At 38.0% G+C, this 16,344-nt stretch overlaps 1 protein-coding gene across 12 annotated transcripts in view; it reads left to right on the top strand.

The window, feature by feature from the left end:
* PPARG (peroxisome proliferator activated receptor gamma) overlaps positions 1–16,344 on the top strand; it is a 189,552-nt gene that overhangs the window by 45,333 nt on the left and 127,875 nt on the right. For 10 of the 12 annotated variants that reach the window (XM_055259414.2, XM_055259413.2, XM_055259410.1 and 7 more), the window contains one exon: positions 14,010–14,083. The gene's annotated coding sequence lies outside the window, so the exon portion shown is untranslated. Of the gene's footprint in view, positions 1–3,228; positions 3,343–7,492; positions 7,593–14,009; positions 14,084–16,344 lie in introns of those variants that run through there. The other 2 variants (XM_063630329.1, XM_055259418.2) reach the window with 2 other exon arrangements.

The following is a 16,344-nucleotide window of genomic DNA, read 5'->3' as shown; positions in this document are numbered from 1 at the left end:
AACTTCAGCTAACAATATTTAGTTTATAGATCTTAGAATGTGTTTATGGGTAAAACAAACTTGATGTGATGATACCTTAGAGAATAGATCTACTGAGATTGATGCTTTTTATTTTTGTTTTTTGTATTTTATTTATTTGTTTATTGAGACAGGGTCTCACTCTGTCACCCAGGCTGGAGTGCAGTGGTGCCGTCATGGCTCACTGCAGCCTCAACTTCCTGGGCTTAAGTGATCCTCCCACCTCAGCCTCCCGAGTAGCTGGGACTACAGGTGTGAGCCACTACACCCAGCTAATTTTTATATTTTTTGTAGAAACAGGGGTTTGCCATATTGCCAGGCTGGTCTCGAACTTGTAGGCCCAAGCAGTCCTCTGGCCTCTGCCTCCCAAGGTGCTGGGATTATAGGCGTGAGCCACGTGCCCAGCCCGAAGCTTTTTTTAAATGAAGATTTATTCAACAAATGTCTATTGAGTCCCTACTTTGTGCCAAAAGCTGTTTCAGATAAGGAGGATAAAGCAATGAACAGACAAATTCCATTCCTCCTTGGGTTTACAATTATTGTTATCTAGATTTAACAAGAACATTTTTCAGTGGGAATGATGGTGACTCAGAGGGATTGAATGGGCCTGTGCCTTGTAACTAGATGGCATTGCTAGGCACCATGGACTCAGGTGGCTCTCTCTGAGTTTGGTATAGTGTTTGGGGAAGAAAATCTGTGTCCTTGAATATTTTTTCCTAGCTCTCTTACTCTCCTATTATCTTAGGTTATGTTGCATGTATTCTATATTGTATATTATGCATAATATATTTATAATTTATTTCTGTCTCAGTAATGAAGTTATTTCAAAGGAGGTAAGAATGAATCCTTTGCTAATAAGTTATTACTTTCCTTGAAAATCCAAATGACAAAAGGATTATTCACTTTGCAAAAGGATTATTTATTTTTATAATATTTTCACAGATTTAAGTGGTTAACTATTCAAGTGAATTTAATTTATATTAATTTATAAATAAATCAATTAATTTAAAAAAATTATTTACCCCTAACAAAATGTAAAACAAAGTTCATGGAGAATGTCCCATTAACATAAAAAAAAACTTTTTTTCTTGGGAGATAAAGTTGGCTACTTTCTCTTTAAAAGGCCGTTACAAACTTTTACAAGCTTAGAATATGATATTTGCATAAAAGGAGACCCAGATCCTATTTTAAACGACCAAATTATTTTGATCAAATTACTTTAGCTATTTTCAATTTCTGTATTCACAAATTGTTTACTATTTCAGTTCTGTTTTCAAGTTGACAGAAGATATCATATTGACCACTTAGAAATAAATTCTGAACCACATGAATTTTTTGGGAAAAAAATGATAAGGAAAATCAATTTTGATGGACTTTATATAAAGTTAAATAGAATTAATTCTTTCATATATACAGGGCCATTAAATATTACAGTGTAACTCAATACAGATGTAACCAAAACCTTCACATTTTGCAAATTTCACCAGAGTTAATTTGTTTGGTTCTACAAACATTTACCAAATGACCACTCATTAAACCTGCCCACCTATGAACATGACCTTATAAAATGGTGAGATATAGCAGTATCTGGCACTGGGCACACAAATTACCACGGCTCAATAAAAGCTGAGAAAATGACTCAGTGATTGAACACAGCGCATTGCCATGGTTGTGTCTTTAAGCCATTCATGTAATTCATGCTGTGTATTCAACTTAGCCTGCTGTATGATCTTTGATCCTAACCAAGCACAATACAGCCACAGTTAATTTCTTTTTATCGTGAACATTAAAGTTTTAAATGTCAGGTTGACTTTCTTTGTCATATAACTTGTGTATGAAATATTTATCCTGGTCCCAGCTTTTTTTTTTTTTTCATTCTCAAAGGAGGTGAAACCAGCTTTTGAATTCAGAAAATGCAAACTAATATTAATATCAGCCTAAGTAAAACATAATTAGAAGGCAGATGTACTCTGAAATGGAATCTGATATATTCCATGTTCTGTGTTACACATATTTGCTGATTATTTGCTGTCATGTCTTATAATTTTCATGGGAAAATTCCATGTACCAAGCAAAATTGTTAGTTCCTAGAGGATAAGAATGTGTATAGTAGTTCTCATTCTCTTTACCTTGCTGTGCACTGTATACCTTCCTTAATTCCCAGCCAAACTGAGTGCACTATATACACTTTTTAATACTTTTCAACTTGATTTTATTTTGAGGACAAGTGTGTGCTTTTTCAATATCACTTGTATAGGATTCTCCACAATCTTAGGGAATTTCCTAAACTACTCTTTAAAATATTAATTCCTATTTTATGTATTGTTTTTATGATACATAATGATATGAAACTAATGCCAGGAGAAATTTCCATGTTGTTATTCCAGAGCAGGCAAAATGGGATATGAAAGGGAAAAATGTTAATTATAGAGTTCAACATTCTGTGTTGGACCTTGTAGTTGTTCTGGTCAGAAGAACAGGTTTTTTAATGGCCTAAGGGCCAGAGCATTGTTTTGCATTCTTGTTTGGAGACTTTCAATGGCAACTGTAACAAACTCTGCTTAGTACCACAGTTGGAGAAAAATTTGCAATAATGCCCAATACAAAATGTTATTCAGACTTACTACTCATGCATAAAATAAAACTGGTTCTCTTCTTAAACTTCGTTCGTTAAATGTTAGATAAAACACTATCAAGATTTGGCCTCATTTGTTTATAATATGTAATTTAATTCAGTTGCTCAGCTAGTTCATATATGAATCACAAGTATTATCATCACAATTATTTAACAGTTAATCTCCTTTTATAAGGTAGATATGTGTTAATGAGCAATTTCAAAATGCCAGAGAAACTGCTTTACATATACAAGCAAAGCAAATAGATGGACCTTGTGACATCTCTGGACATCCACTCTTCTTGGTAGGCCTTCATCTGTGAGTGTAGAATGGAGGTAGGAGTCTGCTCATTAAAGATCAATGCAAGGAACTTCCATGCTCTCCACCCTTTGGCAACCTGCCATTCTCCTCCTGCAACCACACCTGTTCAGCTACTAGGGCAAAGAAGTGCCCTGCTAGACAAAAGCAGATGCTTCTCTTACCAAGAGAAGATAATATAAGGAAGGATAAAGAACTGAAACAGGTTTGAGGCTTTCTCTTATTCATCATCTAGAGTTCAGTTTTCTTGATTTATTATTCCTTCATGTCTTGCCAGACACAAGAGTTGCACATGTGTTCAAGTTGGTTCTAGGAACAAAGGAGATACCAGAGCTTCTGTAGCTAGGAGCTTATCATCTACGTGAGCCAAGAAGGGGTAATGTTGAAACAGGTAACTAACAATTCACAGCAGTATGTGATTAAGGGCTAAAATAAGTAAAGGGAGAAAACAAATGCTACGGAAATTCAGAGAAGGCTAAGATCAGTGTAGAGTGGAGGGCACAGCCAGGTAAAGCCTTGTAGACAAAGTGGGAATTGAACTAAACTTCGGAAGCTCAGGGATTGACAGGATAGCCTCACGAAAAATACTAAAAACAATACAGAAAATGAAACAAGAAGGGAATTAAAGGATGATTCCATTTGTACAAAATATCCCGAGTAGGTACATCCATAGAGATAGGAAGCAGATGAGTTGCCAGGGACTGAAGAGAAAGGAAAGGGGGAGTGACTGCTTAATGGGTACAGGATTTCCTCTGGAGGTGATGAACATGTTTTGGAACTACACAGAGGTGATGATTGCACAGCTTTAAGAATTACTAAATACCATTGGATTGTACACTTCATAAATACATTTTGAATTGTGAATTTTACCTCAAATTAAGAAAAAAAAGTTCCTGGTTTGAGGTAACCAAAAGAGAAAATAATTTCCAGTATAAGAAAACAAAGCCTGGAATAGCAAATAAGCATAGAGTTAAGGGAAGGTTTGCAGAGATTAACCAGTTTGAAGTGGAGAGTGCGTGGATGTGAGTAGTGAGAAACATGGTTGGAAGTGTAGATTTTAGGCCAGATGATAAAGGGTCTGGAATGCAGGAGAAGGAGTGTGGGTTTTATCTCAGGAGCGGGGAGATTCCAGATCGTAAGAAGAGGGGTGAGATGATTGAATCAGAAGATTGATTTGGCAGTAGCATGCAGGGAAAGCAGTCAGGAGGCTGCTGCAAAATCTGGACATACCATGAGATGGGCCTGTAAGAGTGAAGTGGAAGGGCAGTTGTGGATGATGCTCTGAAGCAGCGAATGATGCTCAAAGTGTGGTCCGTGGCTTGATGCTGCCCCACAAGTGTTAGTTACAGACCTGGCACACAGTAAGGATAGATTTGAGGGTAAGCCTTTAAAATTTTAATATTATTATGATATTCAAGCACATGATTTTGCATTTCATAGCAATATCCACAATGGGTGTAAGAGACAAGGAAACTTCCTTCATCCCAGAGTTAGAAGACCACTGCCCTAAAGGATGAATGAGTGGAGTTGATGGCTGACTCCTGTAGGGCAGTCTTTTTTTTTTTGGAGATGGAGTCTCACTCTGTCACCCAGGCTAGAGTGCAGTGGCACGATCTTAACTCACTGAAACCTCCGCCTCCTGGGTTCAAGCGATTCTCCTGCCTTACCCTCCTGAGTAGCTGGGATTACAGGCATGCACCACCACACCCGGCTAGTTTTTAAAAGTATTTTTAGTAGAGACGGGGTTTTGCCATATTGGCCAGGCTGGTTTCGAACTCCTGACCTCAAGTGATCTGCCCGCCTCAGCCTCCCAAAGTGCTGGGATTACAGGTGTGAGCCACTGTGCCCGGCCAGGTAGTCATTTTATGGCACGTTTACAGTGTCCCACCCTTTGTGCTAGACACTGGGACCAGAGCAGTAGGCAAGATGGACTGGCACTTTCCCTTGTGGAGCTCACTGTCACATAAATAGTCCTTCTTTGTCAAAGGATTGCTAGTAATTAAAGGGAGGTCTAGTTCATCTCAGCATAAGGAACGCATTCTAATAACTACAGCTGTCCCACAGTGGGAAAGGATGATTTGTGGGAAAGTGAGTGCTTTGTCATTGGACATATTCATGCAGAGTTTGAATCATCTCTCAAGAAGTCTTGCTTTGGTGGGAGAAATGGAGTAAGTGACTTATAAGGTTTTGTGTAACTCTAAGGTGCCATGACTCCCTGTTCTCTAATATGAACTTAGTAGAACATGTTTTCTTCATAATTGGCTGTGTTGGAACATCAGTACCTATACTAAGTTTCTGTCTGTTTCTATTAGCACTTGGAATTACAGTTACCTAAATTTACATGCAGATTCAATTTTGAACTTATCTGTACAGTTAGTTCCACAATTCTTTTTAAAGCAGGTACTATTCTCTAATGCCTTCTCAGACATTCACTTATATCCAACTTTAATATTTATAGTAAGTTCCTCTTTCACGTGATGTGTGTCACAAGTCATGCAAATTTCTGCAGAAGTGAGTTACATAAATTGCAGTCGAGCTGCTGACCTGTACATCATTCGTTCTTGCCCCTGTGATGTCATGTTGTGGTTGAACAAGACCAGGCGTGACTACCCACTTGAGGATGTCTTTGGGATGCCATTTTAATTGGGTGAAATAACTTTTATTGTTCAACTTATGTGGCTAGTTACTGCAAATGTCAAACTGTTCTGTTTAACAGCTAGAATGATCACAGGTTAATCGCACTTTAGAGGATGTGGAGGACGTAGACTCCTATAGGAGTGATAGCCTTACTATATTTTGGGGGAAGTTCTAGAATGTTTTTAACTCAAATAAAGGACATTATTTTCATGAGGATGATTTTAATGCTTATGGTATGAGGTGAAGAAAAACGTTAGCTGCAGAAGAAAAAAATTTGTTTCACTTCAAGTCTAGTAGAATATTTTGTTAAAATAGCCAATTTTCATTGTGTATTGTTAAAACAGCGTATACTTTTCATTAAGATGTATGTAAAAATTTCACATGTGCCTGGTATTACACAGTAGTTACCCAATAAATATTTATTGAATATTGTTGAATGAATGTGAGGTGAGGGCGGAGAAAATATTTCAAATGGAAAAATAGTATGAGCAAAGGAAAACGTGAATACAGAGAGAAGCAAAGATGGTTTCTTTAAAGTCGCATTTATATGTAATAACAATGGGAAAACTTTTTGGCTGAGTAATTTTGGTGGCTCCTTAATTTCTTAATATTTGACAACTAATGACGACTCTCTCTGATACTGATATCCAAAGTAAATAGCTGAGCTTGAACATGGAAAAGTTACTGCCTCTGACTAATCGGAATGTCTGAGCCTTTCTTCTCTTCTATCTTCTTTCCTTCCTTTCTTCCTCTCTTTCCTCCTCTTTTCCCCTCAATTGTGGCACTAGCTCTTGTTCTTGTTCCCTCTATCCTTCTCCCCTTTTTCGTTCCTGGTGTTCCCTATGTTTTCTGTTTTCCTTCTTTTTCTGTCTCTGTTTCTCTCCTTCTGAATTTCTGCTTCCTTTCCTCTCTTTCCCAATTCCTACTGTCTCTGCCTTTGGTTGTCTCTGACTGTAATGTGGAAGTGAAGTATATTTTTATCTACTAAACACATGATCAAATAGGGATTTTTTATTCTGAATTTAACATTAACAAAATGTTATGTTGCTCTTTGTGAGACGAAATAAAGTTGGATGTCACTTATAAATGGGTTTTGATTGATTTTTTTAAAGTATTGAATCACTAATCTTCAAATTGGTAGAAGGAGGTCAGTAGACTTTGACTCATAAATTTTTGTAAGCATAATGGCTTGTTGAATAACTCCTAATTGTCTTTAACAACCTTGGTTTCTGTCTTCTTTTTACCAAATGCAGACATAGCAGATGTCTTCAGCATCTAATTTTTTATTACACTTTCATATGTGCAGTCATACAAGAGCTGGAGTATTTGTTTTGTTAATTCTGTATCTTTATTGTCTAGAACACTGCTAACAAATAGCAGATGCTCAACAAATAATTGTTTTTTTGTTTTGTTTTGTTTTGTTTTTTGAGACAGAGTCTTTCTCTGTCCCCCAGGCTGGAGTGCAGTGGCGCTATCTCGGCTCACTGCAAGCTCCGCCTCCCGGGTTCACGCCATTCTCCTGCCTCAGCCTCCTGAGTAGCTGGGACTACAGGCGCCCGCCAACACGCCCGGCTAATTTTTTTTTTGTATTTTTAGTAGAGACGGGGTTTCACCGTGTTAGCCAGGATGGTCTCGATCTCCTGACCTCGTGATCCGCCCGCCTCGGCCTCTCAAAGTGCTGGGATTACAGGCTTGAGCCACTGCGCCCGGCCACCAAATAATTGTTGCTTAATATTTCAAATCTATAGTGTCGTTCTACCACCTAATCCCAAGTAGCCACCATAACTTTTTGGACTAATATTACTCATTAAGGTAACTTAGTTTACAATCAATTTATAAATGTAACCATACAATTTCGTGCTTAGAGAACGTTTTCTCTCCATTCTCTCTACCTTTAGACCATTCTGCAGTTTAAATCTTGAACCAAAATGTGATTTAACTATCCTTCTAAATGATTACTCCATAATTAACTCAAGCACCAAAGAAGTCATCTAGCTCTTGATGGTAATAATTAATATTTGTTGAATGCTTATTCTATATCAGGCTCTGTTTTAAGCACATTATATACATTATCTCACTTTATTCTTTCAACAGCTATGTACACCAGCAGTCCCCCACCTTTTTGGCACCAGGGACTGGTTTCATGGAAGACAGTTTTTCAACAGACTGGTGGCAGGGGGAAATGGTTTCAGGATGAAACTGTTCCACCTTAGATCATCAGGCATTAGTTAGATTCTCATAAGAAGCATGCAACACAGATCCCTCACATGCACAGTTCACAATATGGTTTGCACTCCTTTGAGAATCTAAGGCTGCTGCTGATCTGACAGGAGGCGGAGCTCAGGCAGTAATGTTCACTCGCCCATCACTCATCTCCTGCCATGTGGCCCGGTTCCTAACAGGCCATGGACTGCTACTGCTTCACGGCCCTGGGGTGGGGAACCCCTGATATACAGTATTAAAGTCAGATGAAGAAACAGGAACAGAGAGGTAAAATAACCTGCCAGGTGATAACAACTAGGATTTGAACCCAGACAATCTGAACCCAGCCAGCCTGTCATGCACAGGAGCCTACTTTGCAAGTATTTGGCCTTCCAGGGAATGAGATGTCCACATCCCATCACCACCACCACCACTATTCCGCATTTAACAATTAGACCTATACAAGTGTAACCATATTCACATGTAATGGTGGATTAAATTTAAACTCTTGGTTATGTTAATTTACTGCGAATCAGCTTATGTGTCTTGTAAGTAGTAAGCAACTTGAAAGTACCTGTTGTTGCTTATGACAAGGTAAATTAGATCACCAAATCTTTATATTTAGTAACTTCATCATCACTTAAAAATCAACCACTGTTAGGAAATTCTTTTTTTTTTTCTATCTCTCTCTTTCTTAAATTCCTCTTAATCTAAATAAAGACATTTTATTTTGTCTCAGGATACAATTGAATATAGCAAATTTTGTCAGTGTTGTAAAAATCCGGAGAGGAATGTAAATGGCTCATCTTGTCTCTGGCCTCTAATTGAATCAGTCAGCTATGGTGGGGTTAGGGGACAGATCCATGTATTTACTTGCATGGGACAAAAATTAGTCATTTGTGAGTGTTCACATACTTCCACCTCCCCCAACCCACCAAAGAGAATTGTGATTTGACAGTACAATAATCCCTTCCCCTACTCTTAAAAAAGTTGATCTTACAAGGTCAGTCCTATATTTTTATGAAAAAGAATTAGAGAATGAGTAGAAAGGAACTAGTCACAAAAAGCAGAAGATTTGGGTTGATATACATAACAAAGTGCTGGGAATGAGAGGAGGAGGAAGAGATTGTGAAATTCCTGGGCTGGGAATAAAGACTGTGTGTAGGTAGGACGGCCTTTGGTGAAGGAGACAGTTTGGAGAGCATGGTGTATGAAAACACTTAAAGGAAAATTAAAGAGAATTAAGGGGAAATTAAAGGGAAGGAGTATATGAGAAGGATTGTTTTGTGATTATAAGCTGAATTTTCTTTAATGTATTTTGAAAGACCCCGGTAAAGAAGGGAATTTCTTTTAATTTTGCAGAGAATGAGGAGTTGTCCAATTAGGTGTTGAATTGTTCTTGGAACTCTCAAGAGAGGAGTTGTGTTTAGAGATAGATTTGGGAGCTGTAAGCAAGTAGATGTGTTTGTGAGTCACAGTGCTGAGGACAAGAATATAAAGAAGAGATGAAGGCCAAGAAGAAACTTGGAGAACACAAAACAGAAAATCTCAGAAAGAAGGGGTACTAGGAAAAGGGACTAAAATAGTCATCATATGGTAGGATAATAGGAGGCCGTGCACAGTGACTCACACCTGTAATCCCAGCACTTTGGGAGGCCAAGGCGGGTTAGAGATCAGCATGGACAACATAAGGAGATCTCGACTCTACAAAAAATGAAAAATTAGCCAGGTGTGGTGGTGCACACATGTAGTCCCAGCTACTTGGGAGGCCGAGATGAGAGCATCACTTGGGCCTGGGTGGTTGAGGCTACAGTAAACCATGATCACACCGCTGTACTCCAGCCTGGGTGACAGAGCAAGACCCTGTCTCAAAAAAAAAAAAAAAGAAAGAAACTGATTTCAAGGAGCCAAGAAAAGAAAAGAGGGCGGGCGCGGTGGCTCACTCTTGTAATCCCAGCACTTTGGGAGGCCGAGGCGGGCGGATCACGAGGTCAGGAGATCGAGACCACGGTGAAACCCCGTCTCTACTAAAAAAAAATACAAAAAATTAGCCGGGCGTGGTGGCGGACGCCTGTAGTCCCAGCTACTCGGAGAGGCTGAGGCAGGAGAATGGCGTGAACCCGGGAGGCCGAGCTTGCAGTGAGCCGAGATTGCGCCACTGCACTCCAGCCTGGGCGACAGAGCGAGACTCCGTCTCAAAAAAAAAAAAAAAAGAAAAGAAAAGAGACAGATCTAATAGTGGAGGATGGGCAAAATATCAAATGCTGCAGAGGCAGAGACCGTGGTGTGCTGGAGCCACGTTGTTAAATTTTCAGAATTTTATTGAGCCAATTGCTACGCACGCCATTATTGAAACTTAAATTGAATACAGTTAAACATTATATTAAAAATAAAAGTAATAAATACACAAAGCACACCACTTCCTAATTACTTTACGTTGCTGAGATGATTCATGCCCATGGTATCTGAGTAGTGGAAATACATTGTAATATTTGTGCTGCTTTTAAATCAGTCGTGGTGGGAGTATTTACACCACAAAAATTGGCAAACACTACCAATCAGGGCATTTTTCTCTGCAAGGAGAGCCAGTTAAATATTTATCAGCATGCCACTGGAAAAATAGAATTGAAGTCAAGTAAAGTCTAATGGATTTAGCATAGCAGGAAGGAGATGGCATGGACTTAAGTTTCAGTAGAAAGGTAGGTGACAAAAACCACAGTAAAGGGAGTTGAGGAGTGAAATAATAAAAAATTAAAAACACGTGTTCAAGTAAGTTTGCGAACTGTTGAATTAAACCGAGAAGCAGGTTGTTATTGTTGATGGTGGTTTTGTTTTTTAAATTACAAGGTTTGCAGAGTACATACTATGCTAATGTACTTTATTAATCTCCAAAAATGAAGACCATATGGAAATTTATTTTGTGGTAGAACCTTTTCTGTTGGAAAATCTTAGGGAACAAGTTATCTATAGAATACATTTTGGGAAATGCTGCTCTAGTATTTCACAATTAAGATGATACTGATTGTAAAGTTTGAGATTAATATTCTTGTTCTTAAAGTTTCATACTTTTTAAAAGAAATTTTGTCAAGAATGGATGTTGAATTTTACTGAGTACTGTTTTTTTTCATTTTTGTGGTAATCATACGGTTTTTTGACCTAGTGCTGTGACATATTTTAATAGATTTTCAAATATTAAATCTTCTTTGCCTTTCTGAGATAAATATAACTTGATTATGGTGGTTCATTATTTTAATAGAGGATTTAATTGTTAATTAGCATTTTATTTATTATTTAAAATCAATATTGATAAGTGGGACTGATATTTTTCTCTGTCGTCAGGTTTTAATATCAGTGTTATGATACTCCAGAAAAGTTAATTATGTCACTATATTTTTTCCTACTCAGAAACAGCTTATGTAGTAAGAAAATTATCTCTTCCTTGAAAGCTTTAAAAAATCACCTATAAAACTAATAGCTTTTGGGAGAAGTAATTCTTTGAAGTTTTCAATTATTTCCATTGTTAATTATTTTTCTTTTTTTTTTTTTTTTTTTTTTTTTTGAGACAGAGTCTCACTCTGTCGCCCAGGCTGGAGTGCAGTGGCGCAATCTCGGCTCACTGCAAGCTCCGCCTCCCGGGTTCACGCCATTCTCCTGCCTCAGCCTCTCCGAGTAGCTGGGACTACAGGCGCCCGCCACCACGCCCGGCTAATTTTTTGTATTTTTAGTAGAGACGGGGTTTCACCGTGGTCTCTATCTCCTGACCTCGTGATCCGCCTGCCTCGGCCTCCCAAAGTGCTGGGATTACAAGCGTGAGCCACCGCGCCCGGCTGTTAATTATTTTTCTATATCTTAAGTCAACTTCACCATTTATTTCATTTCAGACAAGTTAGTCTGAGTAAACTGCCGTTGGCCTGCCTTATTATTAGATTCTAGTAAAAATCCCATCCCAGATGTAAAATCATTGTGTGAGTAGAGATAACAGCCCCTATCTAATAACGTGGGCTGTGTTGAAGTGTGAGGCAATTGTCTGCTGTCTTCACAGCCCAGCTCTCTGGCTTCTAGGGATGATGGGTAGGGTGTTTATAATCAAATGAATATAAACTACTCTTGAGTTAATTGACCAGATGGCAGAGGTGAAAGAACTGCAATCCTTGGTGTCTACTCCCCCGAGAATGGATCTTGTCTCTGCCCTACTGTGTTTCACATCTGGAGACGATTCCTGCTAAGATACAGTGCAATTCTGAATGGGTTCAGAAGGAAGAGGACTAGTAGCAGGAGGGGGTCTGGGGAAAGATTACCTAAATCTACCTGACTCTGACAGTAGTAAGAACCAGCCAAGTTTTCTCTTTGATCCAACACTTGGGGCTACACACTAGGAATAGATACCAGTTTCTAGAAATCTTTACTTTTTGCCCATCTACTTCTGAAGAAATACCTATGTATTTCAAAGGAAAATTGGCACAAGTATCAAGGAAAGCTGGTACAACTTAATCTTAACCTGGAATCAACATTCTTTAATTTTTACATACAGATTTGGTTCCATTTTTTAGATTAAAATTTTTTCCTTTGTTTTCACATATTTGAGCCCTTTTTAATAGTTGCCTTAAATGTAAAAAAAAAAAAAAAAAAACAAAAAAAAAACCCAAAAACAAAAAAAAACCCCAGTGGTAATCTGTCATAGATAAAGGTGTTTCTCATCTCTCATGTGTTCTGCCTGTTGTGTGTAATGAGTGGTTTCACTGTGGGTGCTCCTTTCATTTCTGGCTAACACATTAGAGTGTGTTTATGTAAATTGCTGTGATACTGGTCAGCAGTCACAGCCAGAAAACATAAAACATGTGGGCATTACACACTGACACATTAGCTCTTTCTAAAGAAGAACATGTCCCATTCTGAAAAGAAAATTGTTGCTTTATTTTTGATATTGAGTCTGTATTAAAAAGTTTTCTTTTTTATTTTTGAGACAGGGTCTCACTCTGTTGCCCAGGCTGGAGTGCAGTGGTGTGATCATAGCTCACTGCAGCCTTGAACTCCGGGACTCAAGAGTTCCTCCTGCCTCAGCCTCTTGAGTAGCTGGGACTACAGGCACACGCCATCACGCCCAGCTAATTTTTCTATTTTTTGTAGAGACGGGGTTTTGCTGTGGTGCTCAGGCTGGTCTCCAACTCCTGGGCTCAAGCAATCCGCCTGCCTCAGCCTTCCAAAGTGGAAAGGTTTTCTCTCATTTTTCAAATAGAAGTACTAAACAATGCCAGAGAAATAAATAAATCGGCAAAATACATTGGCTATAGTTTATATTATTTCCTGCTAGAGTTAACAAAATGGGAAAACATTTTATCTTCATGGTCTACTACATTTATGCCATGTGTTAAGTAATAAAATAGCTTTTGTAAATTATAAATTAAAAGGTACAGATTTAAAAGAGAAAATACTGTAGAGTTTCATGTAGGTTAGACTGTGTAGAATGTCGGGTCTTGATATTGGCGCTATTCAAGCCCTGATGATAAGGCTTTTGGCATTAGATGCTGTTTTGTCTTGATGGAAAATACAGCTATTCTAGGATCCTTGAGCCTTTCATAAGAGATAAGGTTGTGAATCCTAAGACCCTAGGACTGTTTACTTAGATGATCCGCTCTCTGGTTCATCCTCTGAAAAGTCTGCTTTGCGAGGGGTGTGCTGCATTTGCCTTGCCTAAGTGGTTGTGGCACACAACTGTACTGTCACCTTAGGCTTAATAACCATGTGTCATCTAGAATGAAGTTGTATTTTACTAAGGATTGTTTTTGCAATGTATAACTTATCAAACATTAACTTTCAGGGTTATTAATCCTTTTAAGGTCTAGTTTTTCTTAAGTCTGCGCAGTAATAGAGGTATCGTCATTCATGGGACATAAAAGATGGAAAGGGACTTCATTCATGTTAGTGACGGAAATAGGAAAGTAGGTGAAGTGAATCTAATACATGTTTCTTTTATGAAATAATTTTAAAAAGATTCTCCAGCCCTGCATGATTTATGATGAATCATTTTGTGGTCTGTTAGTTACTTCCAGAGAATAGAAAGCCTTGTAGGCTCAGGGAAAGCAAACATTCAGAATGAAATCCAATAGAGAAGGTAAATTTATTTGGGCATGTACATTTTGGCAGCCTAGGCTATGTACATATGTACACATTTTGAACATGTGTGTATATTGAAAATCTTGTTTCTTTTTTATTGTTCAGATTTGAAAGAAGCCAACACTAAACCACAAATATACAAGAAGGCCATTTTCTCAAAAAAGAGTCAGCCTTTAACGGTAAGTAAAATCAGAATTTATACTGCATTTGTATTGAAAAGTATCCCTTTTAAAGAATATGCAAATTATACATTGTATTTTATTGTAAAATTTCCTAGAAAGTGATTTTTGACTATTATAATACTTTCTGCTATATAATTTTCCAGTCAGTTGGACTATGCAGTGTAACATATTTGTCTAACACAAAACAAAGGTAGAATAGGAAAATGACCTAGAAGTTGAGAAATAACTCAGGTCCTTAAAAATGAATCTCTAATTAAAGTCTTTTACATTCATCTTATTTTTCTACTTAAGTAATAATTACATTATTTTAGATTCTTATGATACTTTTAATTAAATTTAGATAAAAATTAAGATTTCTTTCCTGGTTCCCTATTGGCCATGCAGTCATAATCTGTGGTCACAAAGGAGAAAGTAGCTTCGTATAAGCCAAATGTGCTCCATTCTAGGAGGAAGAATTGCTAAGTTATAGCTGGCACCTGGCATTAAAACTACTTCCTTCCTGGAACCGACTAGATTGGGGTAGGATTTCAGAGGCTCCAGGGGCTCCCAAAGTTTTGGGATATCCACCATGGATAATTTATCCTTCCGAGGCCTAACTATAGGGTTCTAAGGCAGTTCTTAGTCCCCAACTGTTTTGGGAAGGAAAAGGAGACGTGCCACTTTAAGGTTTTATGTAGTTTTAGGACTGTTGATTTTGGTAAATCATGAGCTATCGCAGAATAGCTCACTTTCCTGAAATCTGCAAATAAATGAAATCCACAACATTGAATAAAGAATCATCAGATAGATAGATACAGAAATTAATATAGAGATGTGTATATATGTGGGTTATTATACGTATATGTGTTTGCTAACTCTGTCTGCTTCTAGAGGACCTAGAAGCAGTGACTCTCCAGTAGCAAACTAGATCGTGGTTTCCAAATACAGGCTGAGCATCCCAAATCTGAAAATCTGAAATTCAAAATGCTTCCAGATTCCAAACTTTTCGGCCATATAGGTGATGCTCAAAGAAAATACTCTTGGAGCATTTTGGATTTGGGATTTTTGGATTTGGGATGCTCAACAAGTAAGTGTTAAGCAAATATTCCAAAATCCAAAAAAATTCAAAATCCGAGATATTTCTGGTCCCAAACATTTTGGATAAGAGATCTCAATCTATACCATTTTTCCTTAAAGGAAATCAGAGCTCTTTGGAGAAGTGGTTAATTCTAAGGCTGGGGCAGGGAAAATACAAGCTGAGCCTGGAGGATGTTGTGGGGTGAGAAAGTAAGGATGTGCTCAGAAGAGTCAATCTGAAAGAGCTCTCAGTGGCCAAAGCTGGAACAATTTCATCAATAAAATAACTACCTATAATATCGAATTATAATCTTATTTATAAATAAAATATATACACGAGTCCAGATTGATATACATAAATGACTGAATAAGTAAATAAATGGGGGGAGAATAGCTCTTCCTTGTAGAAGACTTTAATAAATGTAAAAGGAATGGGGGAAATAGAAAATTATTGTCACAAAGCCACAGCAATAATTGCTGCATGCAACTTCCACTGATAAATACTAAAATTAGTGAGTGGGCTAGGCGTAGTGGCTCACGCCTGTAATCCCAGCACTTTGGGATGCTGAGGTGAGTGGATCATTTGAGGTCAAGAGTTCGAGACTAGACTGGCCAACATGTTGAAACCCCATCTCTACTAAAAATACAAAAATTAGCTGGGTGTGATGGTGGATGCCCATGATCCCAGCTACTTGGGAGGCTGAGGCATGAGAATCACTTGAACCCAAGAGGTGGAGGTTGCAGTGAGCTGAGATCGTACCACTGCACTCCAGCCTGGGCGACAGAGCAAGGCTCCCTCTCAAAAAATAAATTAATTAATTAATTAAATAAAATAATTGAGTGAAAGTTTAAGGTGAAACAGAATATTTGCTGTATCTGCCCCCACTTACTTGTTAATTACAAAAGGAAAAATAGTAACTTTCCAGTGGAGAATCCTGACAGACACCACCTTAACCACATGATCAAGGTCAATATCAGGGATAATAAGACGTAGTGAGCTCATATGCCCCTGATAGAATGTCCTGAAAAGGACACATCATGCCTTTCGAATTCTTCCCAAACATCCTTAATCTCATTTGACTATGAGAAAGCTTTAACCTAAATACAGACACATTCTTCAAAATATCTGACCCTCGCTGTTCAACAGTGTCAGAGGCATAAAAGACACATCTTTACTAAGGAACCACCACAGATTTGGAGGA

The sequence above is a fragment of the Symphalangus syndactylus genome, chromosome 21, assembly GCF_028878055.3.
Source record: "Symphalangus syndactylus isolate Jambi chromosome 21, NHGRI_mSymSyn1-v2.1_pri, whole genome shotgun sequence".
NCBI lineage: Eukaryota > Metazoa > Chordata > Mammalia > Primates > Hylobatidae > Symphalangus > Symphalangus syndactylus.
Note: the sequence above shows the minus strand (reverse complement) of the source record. Positions and strands in the feature narration are given on the sequence as shown.